This window comes from Podarcis gaigeae (assembly GCF_964106915.1).
Source record: "Podarcis gaigeae genome assembly, chromosome: 16".
Taxonomy (NCBI): Eukaryota; Metazoa; Chordata; class Lepidosauria; order Squamata; family Lacertidae; genus Podarcis; species Podarcis gaigeae.
In genome coordinates, this window is record NC_139693.1 from 30,267,282 (window position 1) to 30,285,684 (window position 18,403).

Consider the following 18,403-nt stretch of genomic DNA (forward strand, 5'->3'; position numbering starts at 1 on the left):
CCTAGAATCCTAGAACCAATGGGAGCATTTGCCTGTCACTGGAATGAAACATGGGAAGAAATCAGCAATGCTCTCTTGCGCTTCCTTTTGGTTTACAGGTGAGGTGGGAAAACCCGCTGTGGCGGCCTGTGTTACATTTCTTGCATTAAAGAAATGTGATTTTACATGCCACCAAGGGAAAGGAACAAGACTCTTGTTTTATACACACTTATACTGTATAGGGATGGGGGATGAAACACAACATTTAAAGGCAAATCTACCTAAGCCACACTTTGCAAAATAAGGTGCAAACTGAAACACGGTGATCTTTTGGAATTCACGCTTTTCCGAATTTTGTGGCGCAGCTGTGCAAAACTGCAGATGCTAAGGTGAAGTAGACAGAGAAATGCATTTGGTAGTGAGAATATCACCAAAAATGCATTATATTAGGGAAATTGCTTTGTGAAAAGGTGCATAATGGGGACAATTGCATACAGAAATGTGTGCACCACGAGAATTTCGCACCCAAAAAACTGGTGAATTTTCTCAACTTTTTTTTTTTTTATAAAAATCCCAACTGCAGAAAACTGAACATAAGGTTGGAAAAGTGAGGAACTGAATTTGATATATTTGCCCAGAGGTCAGCAACCTTTTTCAGCAGGGGGCTGGTCTACCATCCCTCAGACCATGTGGGGGGCCGGATCCTATTTTGAAAAAAAAAATGAACGAATTCCTATGCCCCACAAATAACCCAGAGATGCATTTTAAATAAAAGGACACATTCTACTCATGTAAAAACATGCTGATTCCCAGACCGTCTGCGGGCCGGATTGAGAAGGGGAATGGGCTGCATCCAGCCCCCGGGCCTTAGGTGGCCTACCCCTGTATTTGCCCATCCCTACCTGTAAATTTTACTGGATTGAAGGAGTGTTGACTTCTAAATGTATAGGATTGCACTGCCGGCCATTGAGAATTCAGCTAGCAGCTTAATAGCAAGTGCCCTCTAGAGAACAACGCTTGTATCGCAGGAAGCAAGGGGGCCCAGTTGCCACCGCTCTCTGGAAAGCTGCTGAGAAGGGAGACAAAAGGGTCTGGAAGATTCTTTGGTTCAAGCTGCTGTGTAGAGGCATGGAATTTTTTTCCCCCAGGACGAGGGCCACATTGCCCCTATGTAAAGCTGTCGGGGGCCACATTCCACACACTCAGTCTCTTGCATTAAAGTACTGGCATGCAGACACATATGTGCACATGCACACAAACACAAATACTATCACCAAAGAAAGAGGATCTATCGTCAATCTTCTTTTCTTTTCAGTTTGAGGAAACATTTAAACGTGCCGTTCCCCACCTGCAGCCTGAAATGGAGCGGCCCAGCACGAACGCAGATGCCACAATTCTCCCAATGATCTGTTTCAATTCTGGCTAACGTTTGGTTTTGCCTCATTCGGTGCTCGAATTCCACCCACGTTAGGTTTGCAAACGAGACACACATGTTGGCGTAATATACCTATTATATTCCCTTTCATAGCCTATGACACTCAAACAGTTTGTATATGTCACATCTGTTTTGCATATACGGACAACAGATTTGGCTGACCCGTCTATGGCTAAATTAAGATAAATGTGGGCTTTCCCCCTTTCCATATGGGGAATTAAATGTGTTTCCAGATTTCTGTGAAGAGAAAAGTATTGAGAATAGCCTATATCAAAGTAATTACAATACATTGTTCACATTTATTTCCATTAGGTATGAAAGAGAGAGAGAGAGAGATAGAGAGAGAGAAGGAAGGAAGGAAGGAAGGAAGGAAGGAAGGAAGGAAGGAAGGAAGGAAGGAAGGAAGGAAGGAAGGTGGGTGAAAAGGAAGAGAGTCCACAAACCTGATGTTTGAGTCACACATGAATCTCAAGTTCAGGATTTTCACATTATAAGCAGAAACCGCCTTACAAAAGGGAAAAGTGCTTTGTAAAATACTAACTTCAAAGAATGAAGCTCTTTGGTGGATCGAGATGAGGATCCTTTTCCAAGGTGGGGATCCCTTAAGGCAGTGTGTGCAAAGGGGTTTCGAAAGGTTCGTGGCATAATTTGCTCTGGTCTAGATAAAATAGCATTATTGAAACTACTCTCCAAACTATCTTCATCTGAGAATGGGAGGAAACTCAGAAAGGGGCACATGATGATTGTAAGTTTGGGAAACGCTTCCTTAAAAGATCATGGTGAGTTGTTTGTTGTTTATTAATTATTGTTGTTTGTTTGTTATAGCACTTATATATCCCACCTTTCCTCTAAAGAGGTCAAGGCAGTGTACACAATTCTCCCTTTCCTTACTTTGTCCTCACAACAACTCTGGGTTAGGCAGTGAGAGTGTGTGTGACTGACTCCCAAGGTCACTTGGTGAGTTTCATGGCTGAGGGGGGGGGGGGTTGGTCATTGTCACCCAGGTCCTAGTCTGACACTTTAAGCCAGTGGCTGTCCAACTTGTTTTCCTGGGTCACACTTTCAGAACAAAAATCCGCTTGCTGATTAGAAATACAATGGGAAACAAAAAGAAACAAGAAGCAGTGCTGGATTTATAACACAGAACACAACTACTTTATAATATGATCATGGTACATCCAGAATGTATAAAATGGTTCAGCTACATAAGAACACAGATCATTTACAGAATATCCTATTGAATCTTCCCAGCAATCTAATTAAGCAGTTGTGCTTTCTTCTCTTCTTCTTCTTTGGCGATCACTCATAGCCAAGTAAGATTGTCTTCCATAAACACAGTTTTAACAATGAGTCCGTAAGTGAACGTGGAGGCCAGTTCTGGATCCACACGTCCTTCCACAGTGGGGACATTGATTTCTGGGTGGGAGTTGATCACAGTGTGAATTTGCCAATTGTGCCTTCCTCGTAGCATGTTTCTCCCTTTCGGCCTGAGTTTGAGTGTCTTCAAAGCCCATGACACCTTTGGTAAAGGCTGTTCTCCAACTGGAGCGCTCACAGGCCAGTGTTTCCCAATTGTTGTTCATACTACCTTTTAAAAAATTTCCCTTGAGAGAGTCTTTAAACCTCTTTTGTTGACCACCGGCATTACACTTTCCATTTTTAAGTTAAGAATAGAGTAGCTGCTTTGGAAGATGATTATCAGGCATCCACACAAAGTTGATGTTGAAGAATCATTGCTTCGACACTGGTGATCTTTGCTTCTTCCAGTACACTGGCATTAGTTCGCCTGTCTTCCCAAGTGATGTGTACATTTTTTCAGAGACACCATTGATAGAATCTTTCGAGGAGCTGGAGATAGCATTTATAAGTGGTCCATGTTTCACAATCGTACAGTAAGTTTAGCATCTATGCAGAGTCAAAAGGGAAATAAGAACACAACACCAGTGTGAGTGTGGTGTAGTGGTTAAGAGCGGTAGTCTTATAATCTGGGGCACCAGGTTCATGTCTCCGCTCCTCCACATGCAGCTGCTGGGTGACCTTGGGCTAGTCACACTTCTTTGAAGTCTCTCAGCCCTACTCACCTCACAGAGTGTTTGTTGTGGGGGAGGAAGGGAAAGGAGAATGTTAGCCGCTTTGAGACTCCTTTGGGTAGTGATAAACTGGGATATCAAACCCAAAATCTTCTCTTCTTCTTCTTCTTCTTCTTCTTCTACACCATGACATGGATCTAAGTGATTTTAAGCCCTTCGTGACTTAGGCCTCAAGTATCCAAAATGCCATCTTCATCCCTACAGATGCTCTTGGGTCTTTGGGTCTGCAGAGGGGTTTGGCTTGATAGGTCTGCTACAACAGAAAATGAGACAGGCTGGGGTGCAAACCCTGGACCACCTGTGGTACAAAAAATCACAGGATTTCGGTAGGATGTTTTGGGACTTGCAAAAGAAGCTGTATACCTCTCAGGGATCTTTTGCCGCCTCAGACAGTACTGAAAGCGAGATCATGTATAACTGCCCTGATACCATCTTGAGCACAGACCATCATGGATGCAACAAGGAGGAGGATTTCTGGAGAGCCTCCATATCGACAGCCAGGGCTCAAAGCGCTCTGTTTGGATATGCTACGAGAGGCACGTTCAGAGACGCTGCATTTTCATAACTGCCAGATAAAGGAGGCTGAGAATATTTTGGGGGGTGGGGGGAGGAGGGGAGAGAGAGACACTTTCTTGGAGTCCTTTAAACATCACCTCACATATTTCTCCTATTTCAGCAACCATAGCGAGTGCCTTTGATTCCGTTCCCTTTCCTGTATGCGCTGCTTCAAACCAGATGAGTTGATGAGATAAAAAAAAAAAACAACCCTCTGAAATATTTCAATGTCTCTATTTCATTGAGCACCGAGCCTTGCAGGGATTGAATGAATCCGTCAGTTTCGGTTTTTGCTTTTTCCAGTCTCCAGATCTCTACATTTCCCCATTAGTATGCAATTTTGTGTGTGTTTGTGTGTGTGTGTGTGTGACATCCTTAAGAAAATTCCTCCACATTTTTGTGAGAATTTATCCCAGATACGAACGTACGTATGCAACTGCATATCAGCAATTTCAACTTAATATGTGTGTGCATATTTTCCTAATATATGCATTTTTATGCACACTTTAGCCCAGTACATGCTTTTATGCATTTTGTGCATCTATTACTTGGCAGGAGAGTTGCACTGCAAGGTGCATCGTAGCGCAAATTTCAAATGTTTCGGGCTGGCGCATTGTTTCAGAGAGCATAAATTGCGTAGGTGTCAGGAGCGAGCCGGCAGTAAATCACACTGTTAAAGTTGGAGTCAACTCTTTGTTAGCAAGAACACGACCCACACAGACTTGGCAGAGTGTCAGGCCTAAGGACACTCATCTCCTAAGGCAGCTCATCCCCAGTAGGTCTTGCCCCATGGATCAGTTGCTGAGACTGGAAGTCCCCACCTCGCAACAGCCATCTAAGTCCCCTCGCCTCCAGGGCCTTTCCCCAAGCAATCGGAGGCTGCGCCTGCATGCACCCAGTCTCTACCCCACCCTTTTCATGTCTCTTCTGGTTCTGGGAGACAAGTGGGGAGAGGAGGTTGTCCCAGCAGGAGGGGAAGAGACTCTTCCCCAGCCAGACTCATCTCTGCCTCTTAGGCCCCCTCCTCTCCAGCCTCTGCTTCTGGACTCCTCTCTGTCACAGACTCTCCCTTCTCACTAAGCCCTGACTCCTCTTCAGCTTCCTGTCTGCTACCCTGAAGAGCTACTGTTGTGCAGACAATATTAAGCAAGGCAGACCAATAAGGTACTAGCCTACGTTTTGTTTTAGAAAATGCACTGCTGTCGAAAAAGAGAACTGCATGGATGACCAGAGGAGATGACCTGCTCGATTGGTTGCCAACAGAGTGCCCTGGGGTGAAATGGTACCCTTGAAGTCTTCTTCAAAGCCCTTTGAGCCTTTCCCACCCCTCTCACTACTCCCTTGGTCAGGAGGGGGTGAGGGCAATTGCCCTTTTCTCCCTTCAAAATGACATAGAGCTGGAGGAGGAGGTTGAAAGAGTGATGCCCTTTCCCATTTACTCCAGCTCTACGTGCTTTTTTTTTTTTTACTACTCAGATTAAATCTACTGGATCTGACTTTTACCAGATGCCTCAAAAAAGTGAAGCGTGAGTGTATGTGGGTCCCCCCCTTCTGTCTTGCTATGGGGCTGATTTGAGGGGTGCAGGAGAAAGTGACCAGAAGTGGTGTTGCACACAGCGCTTGCTTAAAAATTCCAAACATACATGGACTTTAAAAGGTTGGGAACCTCCTGCTCTCAATATCCACACCCTGAATTTTACAGGGTTTCAAAATCAGGGGAAGTATCTGCAGGTGCCCCCCACAGACAGCAGAACTGCTTCCATGCATGGAGGGAAGTGAGATCTAGTGGAACCCACCGAGATCCAGTCTGCATCCAACCAATAAAAAACTACCAGCTGCTGGAAAATCACAGAAGGGGAGAGTGCTCTTGTGCTCAGATCCTACAAGCATCTTGGCCACTGTGAGAACAGGATACTGGACGAAAGGAGCCATTGGCCTAATCCAGCAGGCTAAATAATAATAATAATAATAATAATAATAATAATAATAATAATTTATTTATACACCGCCAATCTGGCTGGGTTCCCCCAGCCACTCTGGGCAGCTTCCAATAGAATATTAAAATACAATAACCTATTAAACATTAAAACCTTCCCTAAACAGGGCTGCCTTCAGATGTCTTCTAAAAGTCTGGTAGTTGTTTTTCTCTTTGACATTTGGTGGGAGGGCGTTCCACAGGACGGGTGCCACTACCAAGAAGGCCCTCCACCTGGTTCCTGGTATCTGATGTTCAGCATTTAGTTTAAATTAAGCCCAGAAATAAATCAGTATCTCAGTAAAGCCACCCCATGCTCTTCTGTTCTGAGACTCCACTGCTGCTGCAATATCAGTGTTTGTAGAAGATACCAGCAGATACCTTGAGGAACCTCCAGCAGAAGTGGGTCAAACCTGTGATCCTTCAGGTGCTTCTGGGCTGCCACTCTATTGCGTCTGCTGAATCAGGATGATGGGAGCTGCAGTCGAACAACACCTGCAGGGGCCACAGACTCCCCACCCCTGGCCTAGGGGAAAACTTCCACTCCCTGTCCGGAAAAGGCTCTTCCAGTGAGGATCCGCCCGTGCCGATGGGCTCAGTTGCGGTAAAGCACCCGTAATCACTCCTCGCACAAATTAGTCTCTGCTGCGATGATGAAGGAGATTGTGGTTAAGAGCTCGGAAGCAAGCGCAGTTGTTACAAATGAGAGCAAATGAGGCCGCAGCGGGCCAGATTGGCTGGCCTGCCTATGCCCAGCAGAGATTCAAAGTCCCACATCACCCAGGAGGAGGGAGGCAGACTGGGGCAGCGCCAGAACTGTGCGCCCCGGGATTATCTCCATCCCACAACGCAAGTAACCCTGGGGGGGGGGCGGGTTTGGGATCACAGTCAGGTCAGAAAACCTGCTTTGCTGCGTGTCTGTTTGAAAACGTGTTGCGAAGGCATGGGAACGCGATAGAGATTTGCAGGTGGCAGGGTTCTGGCGCAAGTCCAGAGCCCTGAAGGATGCACCACCTGTGTGGAAATGAGAGGGCTGGGAAGCCAAGCAAGGGGTGCCCCTCTTCTCATCAGCGATTCGAGTCAGTTTGCATTTAAAGGCAAACCTGCCTAATTTGCACCAGTTAAGTAAGCCGAAACACATCAGCCCTTCAAAATTCACACTCCTCTGAATTTTGCAATGCAAGTTCTCCACCAAAGTAATGCGTAAAAAGGCAAAGGGACCCCTGAAAGTTAGGTCCAGTCTCGAACAACTCAGGGGTTGAGGAGCTCATCTCGCTTTACTGGCCAAGGGAGCCGACGTTTGTCTGCAGTTTTTCCGGGTCATGTGGCCAGCATGACTAAGTCGCTTCTGGCGAATCAGAGCAGCGCATGGAAACGCCATTTACCTTCCCGCTGGAGCGGTACCTATTTATCTACTTGCACTTTGACGTGCTTTTGAACTGCTAGGTGGGCAGGAGCTGGGACCGAACGACAGGAGCTCACTCCGTCTCGGGGATTCGAACCGCGACCTTCCGATTGGCAACCCCTAGGCTCAGTGGTCACCCGCGTCCAAAGTAATGCGTCCAAAGGTGCATTTACCAGGTAAAGTGTGCACTACCTACATGCAGTCCAGAGAATGCCTCTGGCTGCCAGCTTCCTCCTTCTGAGTCTCAGTGTCACCTTTGTAGAACTCATCAGGGAGGATGGGGGACAATTCCAGAATCAGCTGGCTCTGCCTGTCACTGGCTCTGGCGCCACCTACTGTTGGTCCTCCCTGCCTTCCACCCCACCAGTCCCAATGGGCACCAACCACCAGGGAGTATAACACTTGTACAATGTCCGAATGTGCCTTAGATTTTACACCCCCTCCGTTTCCTCTGCCTGGGATATTTTTTTTGCCCGCTTTCCTTGTAATCTCTGCAAACGAACCCCTGAGAAACGAGCCTTGTGCTTCCAGCGTGCCTATCTGCGTGGGGTTTGCCTTCTCGGCTTTTAGCGGTTGGGGGTCGATTCCCTCCCGGCGCCATTCATCACGGAGCCTTTGGCACTTTAATGTACGAAAAGCCCGCAGTTGGGATTGTAGCAACCTAATTCCTGCGCGGTGAAGGGTTTTGCCCATGTGATTAATGGCGTGAAACGTATCTGGCCATGTTCTTACTGCCAGGCCGGCACGCCGCTTTATTCCAGCTGTGATGTAGAGCTCAGCTCTGTGGGAAAAAGAGAGAGAGCGAGAGCAGATCTATTAGGTATCAAACAGGCTGAGTGACGCTCTCGCAGCGACTTGCAATTCCATCTTTTGCAGAAATCGTAGCACCCGTCTAAAGTTTGTTGCCTCCCACCTCGAAGGCATGTTCAGAGAGGAGACGGCGACTTGGAAAAGATGCTTTTGCTGCTAACTTGCTGCTGGAGGTAGTATGATTCTGAATACCAGTTGGCAATCGCAAGCAGTTTTGGGGCTTTCCAGAGATTTCTGGCTGGCCACTGTGAAAATAGCTGGGCCTTTGGACTGATTCAGGAGGGCTCCTCTTAAGTACAGTGGTACCTTAGGTTACAAACGCTTCAGGTTACAGACTCTGCTAACCCGGAAGTAAGGTTAAGAACTTTGCTTCAGGATGAGAACAGAAATTGCGCAGCAGGAGGCCCCATTAGCTAAAGTGGTACCTCAGATTAAGAACAGTTTCAGGTTAAGAATGGACCTCAAGAACGAATTAAGTTCTTAACCAGAGGTACCACTGTACTTCTTAACAGCAGTTTAAGGGGGGGAAGGCGAGCAAGGGGGACACACGATACAGTTCCTGCCTGGCTCTGGCATGTGACCCTGGAATGCCACTCATGAGGGGATTGGCCCAATATAGAGGCATCATTGAGCAACACCAGCCAATAAAAGCCCCTCCAGGGATATCCCTGATTTAGGGAAGCCTTTCTGGTTTCTGATTTGATCCCGGAATCTCCCGCTTTTCCTTAGGATGTCCCTATTTTCATTGGAGAAATGTAGGCTGCACCCAATGTTTGTCTGGCTTCCTCATCCATGATCTTCATGCATTACGTTAACACAAGAAAGTCCAGAGGACCTTCCAAACACAAGCAGCGGACATTGTTTTTCTTTTCTCTCACATGCTTCGCATCAGGGAAGGGCTATAATGTAGCGGTAGATCATCTGATTTGTATGCAGAAAGCCCTGAATTTGATCACTTGCAGCTCCAGGCTGGGTCTGTCTTCTGCCTGAAACCTTGGAAAGCCACTTCCGGTCAGGGTAAAGGTAAAGGGACCCCTGGCCATTAGGTCCAGCCATGGCCGACTCTGGGGTTGTGGCGCTCATCTCGCTTTATTGGCTAGGGAGCCGGCGTACAGCTTCCAGGTCATGTGGCCAGCAGGACTAAGCCGCTTCTGGCGAACCAGAGCAGCGCACGGAAATGCTGTTTACCTTCCCGCTGGAGCAGTACCTATTTATCTACTTGCGCCTTGTGCTTTTGAACTGCTAGGTTGGCAGGAGCTGGGACCGAACAATGGGAGCTCACCCCATTGCGGGGAATCGAACCACCGACCTTCTGATCGGCAAGCCCTAGGTTCTGTGGTTTAACCCACAGCGCCACCCACGTCCCTCTTCCAGTCAGGGTAGACTGGACCAATTGTTCTGATTAGTATAAGGCAGCCTCCAATCTTTTTTTATTTAGTTTACTCCTTCATTCAAAGACTTGAGGACTAGAATCCTACTTCTTTTTTTTAAAGGACCGACCATATCCTGCGGACCCACCAAGTGTCCCTATTTTCCAGGGACACCCCTGATTTAGAAAAGTCGTCCCAGTTTCTGATTTCATCCCAGAATGTCCCACTTTTCCTTAGGATGTCCCTTTTTTCATTGGAGAAATGGTGGAGGGCATGGGGTTATCCACCCCCCCCCAAGCTGTCTGAAGGCAATCCTGTATAAGGAAGGTTTTTTTAAAAAAATGTTTTATTATGTTTTATGTGTGTTGGAAGCTGCCCAGAGTGGCTGGGGCAAGCCAGTAAGATGTGTGGGGTATAAATAGTAAAATTATCATTATGGAATGGGACGTCCCTATGTTCATTTGATAATTGTTGGAAGGTATGCAGTATTTTTGTTGTTTAGTCGTTTTAGTCGTGTTAGACTCTCCGTGACCCCATGAACCACAGCATGCCTTGGAAACTCTCACTTTCTTCTCAAAGCATTTCCTTTTTTATGTCCATGGAGTTTTCTTGGCAAAATACTGGAGTGGTTTGCCAGTTCCTTCTCCAGGTGCATCACATTTAGTCTAAACTCTCGGCTATCCATTTTGGGTGGCCCTGCACGGCATAGCCCATAGCTATGTTATTCAAAGGGATGCAATATTTACAAAGGTAAAAATTTGCATTCATTGCTCCTCCCACCTTTTGCCTCTTGCCCCGCCCATCTCTCGCAATGTGGCTTTTAGTTTCTCAGTCCTAAGAAGCTGGCAGCGACAGGGAATACCGTATTTTTTGCACCATAACACTCACTTTTTTCCTCCTAAAAAGTAAGGGGAAATGTCTGTGCGTGTTATGGAGGGAATGCCTACGGGTGGCATGCCTACGGATTTTCCTCCTCTAAAAACTATGTGCGTGTTATGGTCGGGTGCGTGTTATAGAGCGAAAAATACAGTATGTGGTAACTGGCATTTGCAGGACAAATACCTCAGAACAAGATAATAATAATAATAATTTATTATTTATACCCCACCCATTTGGCTGAGTTTCCCCAGCCACTCTGGGGAGCGTTAAAAACAATACAGCATTAAATATTAAAAACTTCCCTAAACAGGGCTGCCTTCAGATGTCTTTTAAAGATAAGATAGCTATGTATTTCCTTCACATCTGAAGGTTCCACAGGGAGGGCACCACTAGCGAGAAGGCCCTCTGTCTGGTTCCCTGTAACCTCACTTCTCGCAATGAGGGAACCAGTAGAAGGCCCTTGGCGCTGGACCTCAGTGTCCAGGCTGAATGATTGAGGTGGAGACGCTCCTTCAGGTATACAGGACCGAGGCCGTTTAGGGCTTTAAAGGTCAGCACCAACACTTTGAATTGTGCTCGGAAACGTCCTGGGAGCCAATGTAGGTCTTTCAGGACCCGTGTTATGTGGTCCCGGCGGCCACTCCCAGTCACCAGTCTAGTTGCCGCATTCTGGATTATTTACAGTTTCCTGGTCACCTTCAAAGGTAGCCCCATGTAGAGCGCATTACAGTAGTCCAAGCGGGAGATAACTAGAGCATGCACCACTCTGGCGAGACAGTCTACAGGCAGGTAGGGTCTCAGCCTGCGTACCAGGTGGAGCTGGTAGACAGCCACCCTGGACACAGAATTAACCTGCGCCTCCATGGACAGCTGTGAGTCCAGAATGACTCCCAGGCTGCACACCTGGTCCTTCAGGGGCACAGTTACCCCATTCAGGACCAGGGTGTCTCCCACACCCGCCTGCCCCGTCCCCCAAAACAGTACTTCTGTCTTGTCAGGATTCAACCTCAATCTGTTGGCCCCCATCCATCCTCCAACCGAAGAGGGCCCAGCCTGAACCCTGTAAAGGTAGCTGGAATTGTTCAACCACAAATCATTACACTCCTGCCTGAAAAGGGTCAATTACCCTTCATGTCTGACTTTTTTTAAAATAGCTGGAGCAAAACACTGTTTATGCAATTGGTATTCATTAAAAAAAAAAATCAGCCAAGGGCAAGTTGGAATGCAGGAAATCTTTAATTGGATCGCAAGTGTAAAAGTATATTACGTTTAAAAAAAATGAAAGTAAATGAAAACAGCTTCATAACTACAGCGTTTCAGGCAAATCTCAAAATGCAGACAAGTCTGGAAAGGCCCAAGCAGGTTTGTGTGTTTGTGTTTGCGCACGCATTTGATGTAATGGTTAGCAACATGCTCAGCTGACCACACACAGCAGTGTCGCCCCCGTGTGAGGGGTTTTGTTGTTGTTGAAAATGATTGGGCGTTGTTGTTTTTTTCCTTTACTGAAAACTTGAAGAACGGCGCATGCAGTGCTGGATTTACGTATAAGCTAAAGAAGCTATAGCTTAGGGCCCCACTCTCTTGGGGGCCCCAAAAAAAAATTAAAGGGAAAAAACTGGATGTACATTTACAAAATACAAGATGTTGTTGTTGTTGTTTAGTCATTTAGTCATGTCCGACTTTTGGTGACCCCATGGACCAGAGAATGCCAGGCACTCCTGTCTTCCACTGCCTCCCACAGTCTGGTCAAACTCATGCTGGTAGCTTCGGGAACACTGTCCAATCATCTCGTCATCTGTCATCCCCTTCTCGTGCCCTCCATCTTTCCCAACATCAGGGTCTTTTCCAGGGAGTCTTCTCTTCTCATGAGGTGGCCAAAGTATTGGAGCCTCAGCTTCACGATCTGTCCTTCCAGTGAGCACTCAGGGCTGATTTCCTTCAGAATGAAGAGGTTTGTTCTTCTTGCAGTCCATGGGACTCTCAAGAGTCTCCTCCAGCACCATAATTCAAAAGCATCAATTCTTCGGCGATCAGCCTTCTTTATGGTCCAGCTCTCACTTCCATACATCACTATTGGGGAAACCATAGCTTTCACTATACAGACCTATTGTTTGGTGTTGTACAGGCTCCTGTGATGTAAGTAATGGGCCCCACCTGCTAGCCTGCTCCCTAAAATATCACTGGTTTGCTCATTTCTATATATAGGGTGCCTACATTCTGCATGTGCAAATGGCTTTAGATACCTATTAGGTCCATAAATTACCATATAGCATATATTCAACACAAAAAACAGTGACAATTTGTTGTTGACAAAGGACAGCTGGACATATAAAGGGCCCCATTACCTTCAGTAGCTTAGGGCTTCATCAAACCTAAATCCAGCCCTGGGCTGAGGGGACATTCTTTCACATGTAGTGGAATTGTAAAAGGGTAAAAGAATATTGGGAAATAATCCATAATGAATTGAAAATAAATGTTTAGAAGTACTTTCCAAAATAAAATTCCCAGAGTCCTTTCTGTTGGGGATAATTCAGATTGAAATTCCCAGGTGTCAAAAAAAGTTATTTATGTATGCCACTACCGCGGCCCGTGTTTTGTTAGCCCCAAAATGGAAAACGAGCGAGGTCTCAACCAAAGAAGAATGGCAATTTAAGTTGACAGAATATGCGCAGCTTGCAGACTTAACATATGTAATAAGAGAACAAGAAGAACATATGTTTAGAGAAGATTGGAAAGCCTTTATTGAACATATGGGGGGAAATTGTGTACATTTGAAAATGTTGGCAGCATTAAGATGAATTCGACAGTGTAAATACGTTTTTATGGATGTAATAATAGAATACTGAATGGTTTAAGGTAAAGGTAAAGGGACCCCTGACAGTTAGGTCCAGTCGCAGACTCGGGTTGCGGCGCTCATCTCGCTTTAAAGGCCGAGGGAGCCGGCATACAGCTTCCGGGTCATGTGGCCAGCATGTGGCGAACCAGAGCAGCACACGGAAATGCCGTTTACCTTCCCGCCGGAGCAGTGCCTATTTATCTACTTGCACTTTGACGTGCTTTAGAACTGCTAGGTTGGCAGGAGCAGGGACCGAGCAATGGGAGCTCACCCCGTTGCGGGGATTTGAACCACCGACCTTCCAATTGGCAAGCCCTAGGCTCTGTGGTTTAGACCACAGCGCCACCCGCATCCCTGTGGAATGGTTTAGTTGCTTGTAAAATATTCAGGGATTTATGGTATGCAAAATGAACCATGGAAAGAGAAGCAGGGAAGTCACTGATATCATAAGGATGCAAAAATGAGTATTTTAAATCATAAAACAGAAAATTTAATTAAAAGTGTGTGTGTACACATATATACAGTGGACGCTCAGGTTACGAACGTGATTTGTGTGGGATGCATGTTCGCAGCCCGCAGCGTTCACAACCTGCAGCGGTGCTTCTGTGCACATGCGGGTTATGATTCTGCGCTTCTGCGCATACGTAAAGTGTGATTTAGTGCTTCTGCGCATGCACAACCACCAAAACCCATTCCAGTACTTCCAGGTTTCGGCGGGTCCGTAACCTGAAAAAACGCAATCTGAAGTGGCTGTAACCCAAGTTTTGATTGTATATGAAACAGAGATTGCCGATAAAATGACCACTGTTATAAGAACGTAAGCAGAGCCTGCTGGATCAAGCCAGGGGCCCATCTAGTCCAGCACCGTCTTCTCGCAGTGGCGAACCAGATGCCTGTGGGAAGCCCACATATGGGATTTGAACACATGAGCCCTCTCCCCTTCTGTGGTTCCCAGCAGCTGGGATTCAGAAGCACTCTTCCCTCCATCTGTGGAGGCAGCACATAGCTGTCGTGGCTAACAGCCATCAATCACCCACTCCTCAATGAATTAGTCCAACAAAGGGTGCTTAGACACAACCCAGCTTTCCATAGCGTTTGTGCCTACCAAAAATTCAGGGCAGACACACCTTGTCGTTTGCAACCGGTGCATGTTCCGTAACTGACCTGCTGAAATCTTGTTCCTTTTAATCCTCCGGTGCTCTCTTACAGAAACTAACCCAAGCCACACTGCTCACTGGAGTGATGGTGACCTTGGGCCAGTCGCTGGCCTCTTTCAGCCTATGCCTATCTCACAGGGTTCTTGTGGTGATTAAATGAGGAGGGGGAGAACCAGGTATACCACGTCAGGCTCATTGTAGGAAAAAAAGGTGGGTCTGTCAGTGCAAAAAGATAAATACATTTCTCTCCCCCCCCTTTTTAAAAATTTTCAAATCCTTTATTATTTTATTCACATAATATACATTATTTACAACAAACAACTCCAATATAATCAGACAACTCCAAAATAAAATCGTATGTAACAAAACCATAAGTCTCATGTTTTCATTTACACTGATGTCCTCTCCGATACCTTTACTTCATATTTCTTGCTGCTTTCTGGTTTCCTTATAGAATCTTTATGAAAATTTAAATCTCTTAAATCCTACACCAATCTTTAACAATTTCAATTAATCCCTTCACCTTCGTCCCTGATAACCCAGTACTTCCCTCCACCTGTGTGTGATCTTCTTTACCTACTATTATTTTTGTTATTGTTGCATTATTCACTTTGTTATTCCATCCTTAATATATTATTATCCTATCTCTTTGCGCCCTTTAAACTTTTGCGTATTAATTTTTAATCTCCAGCACCAACTTTTTTCATGTATTCCTTAACGCATCCCCACTCTTCATTGCTTTTTTTATTAGAGTAGCCTCTAATTGATGCTGTTAATTTTGCCATCTCCACAAATTCAATAAATTTGGTTCTCCATTCTAATAATTCTGGTATTTAGATAAATACATTTCTCAATTGCCAGCATTAAGCTTGGCGGCATGGAAAAGTTTTCATTGGGTATTTAAGAGGCTAAAACAGAAAGGCGGGTGACGGCGGATGGTTTTATTGAGCATTGTTGCAACATTTGTTGCTGCCTTTGGGTTTCCTTTATGCTACTTAAGACCTGTTTTTTTCTATATTAAGAGGTATTATTCTATATTAGAGGTACAGTAGTCTCCACCCCCATCGTTCTGCCCAGACACTGAGGTCCAGCTCCGAGGGCCTTCTGGCGGTTCCCTCACTGCGAGAAGCCGAGTTACAGGGAACCAGGTAGAGGGCCTTCTCGGTAGTGGCGCCCTCCCTGTGGAACGCCCTCCCACCAGATGTCAAAGAGAACAACTACCAGACTTTTAGAAGACATCTGAAGGCAGCCCTGTTTAGGGAAGCTTTTAATGTTTGATGCATTACTGTATTTTAATATTTTGTTGGAAGCCGCCCAGAGTGGCTGGGGAAGCCCAGCCAGATGGGCAGGGTATAAATAATAAATTATTATTATTATTATTATTATTATTATTATTATTATTATTAGTCATCTCTCACTGAGGACCTTTCTGGCTGAGGCTGCTAGGCCACTCCAGTGGTCCAGAAAGGATGCTGAGTCCAGTCGTTCTCCTCCGGGATGTGGCTCCGCGTCTCATTCCCCAGACCTCCAGCTCCAAAGGCTAGTTCACAGTCTTCTGTCTGCTGGCTCAGACGGAATGGGAACTTCTCGCTGGAGCGCAGAAGGAAAGGGACTTTGGAACTAATTGATTCATTTGCAGGAAATGTCTGGGGGTCAGAGATCAGCGTCCCTTTCGGCTGTGATAAATATCCCATGTAATTGGTGGACAAATGCGAGTGCTCAAGATTTATATCAATTAATTTTGGAATGTTGCTTGTTCTCACCCCTTCCCTTCCCGTAAAACTGCAGGACCGCAGCCCCCCACTCGCTAGGAAGGCAGCCTCTGCAGAGCCAGCATGTTGCTGTCATCGTCTTCAGATGCTGACTCTTGGCTTCGGGTACAAACCAGTCCTTTAATTTTGCGAGTTGACGTTTTAGAAAGGGGCTGTTTTACTGTGCTTTGTCTTGCAAAGTGTGCCTTTGTTAAGTTTATATTAAATGCACCATAATCACTTTTAGGGGATGCAGGTGGCGCTGTGGGTTAAACCACAGAGCCTGGGACTTGCTGATCAGAAGGTCGGCGGTTCGAATCCCCGCGACGGGGTGAGCTCCCGTTGCTCAGTCCCTGCTCCTGCCAACCTAGCACTTCGAAAGCAGGTCAAAGTGCAAGTAGACAAATAGGTACCACTCCGGCAGGAAGGCAAACGGCGTTTCCATGAGCTGCTCTGGTTCGCCAGAAGCGGCTTAGTCATGCTGGCCACATGACCCAGAAGCTGTACGCCGGCTCCCTCGGCCAATAAAGCCAGATGAGCGCCGCAACCCCAGTCGGCCACGACTGGACCTAACGGTCAGGTGTCCCTTTACCTTTACCTAATCACTTTTAGGCCTAAGAATACGAGAAGAGTCCTGCTGGATGAAGCCAATGCCCCACCTAGTCCAGCATCCTGTTCTCACAGTGGTCCACTAGATGGGAAACCTGAAATCAGGATTCGAACCCAAGAGCCCTCTCCCTTCCTGTGGATTCAGAAGCACGTTTGCTTCCATCTGTGGAGGCAGAGTATAGACTACAAATAAGAAATCAAGAGATATATAGCTGCACCAGCAGCATATCTCTTTTTTCTTGTATCCAAAAATGCAAGAAGGGCTTTCACACTCGCCAGAAGCTCGGCTCTGCCCTCGCCGGTCTTGGAAGCATCCTTTAAAAAAGTCCCATATGACCAGAGAATTTGCGCCTGTCCATTGGGGGATATAGGAAGCCCCGAACACATATTTTTTAGATGTCCCTTTTACGATGAGGCATGTAGAGAAACCACACTGACCCCCTGCTGGTGAGGCTTACTGACCTCCCGGTAAAGCAAAAATGTGATCTTCTCCTGTTAGGCAAAGACCACAAAAGGACCCAGATTGTCGCCAGATTCTGCGCACATATCTGTAGGCGCAGACCACCCCCCGATTCAATCTAGTTTGTTAAGAAAATTCCCAAACCCAGATCCACAGGCGACTTTGGGTCATTTCTCTAAGATGCAGTGGTACCTCGGGTTACATACACTTCAGGTTACATACACTTCAGGTTACAGACTCCGCTAACCCAGAAATAGTGCTTCAAGTTAAGAACTTTGCTTCAGGTTGAGGACAGAAATCGTGCTCCGGCGGCGTGGCGGCAGCGGGAGGCTAAAGTGGTGCTTCAGGTTAAGAACAGTTTCAGATTAAGAACGGACCTTCGGAACAAATTAAGTACTTAACCCAAGGTACCACTGTAGTCTATTTTAAAGTTTTTGTGAATATATATGCCTATCACACTTTTAAACTTAAAATCTATTGTTGTATATTGTTTTAAATGTTTGTTTTGCTATTGGGATTGTAGTTCCATTTGTGCTTCTCAAGTTGGTCTCTGACTGTAATAAATTTCATGTTAGACTACAAATAGTCCATCAATAGACTGCGAATCCTCTGTTAAAGCCATCCTAGCTGGTAGTCTTCACTGCCTCCTGTGTGAGTGAGTTCCACAGTTTAATTTTGCGCTGCATGAAGAAGTCCTTTTTTATAGGAAGAAGAAAAAGTCCCGACCAGAGAATGGCAGATCAAGTTGATGGACTATGACGAAATGGCAAAAATGACCGGAAGAATCAGAAAACAGGAAGACCAAAATTTTAATAAGGTGAATTTTGGACATAAGGGAGATGCAAAAGATCTGGATTGTTATAAAAGATGCAGGAGGAAAGGACTAACAACAGGACCCAGAAAGGGGAGGAGGGATGTCCAGGAGATTCTGTGGAATCTTGTTTCTCTATTGTATGTTGATATGTGATTGTAAAATTCTAATTTGAAAAACCCAAATAAATAAATTTACAAAAAAGAAGAAGTCCTTTTAAAAACCTGTCCCAAATCTTTCAGTCTTTAATTCTTCTGTGTGTGTGTGTGTAATAATTTTAA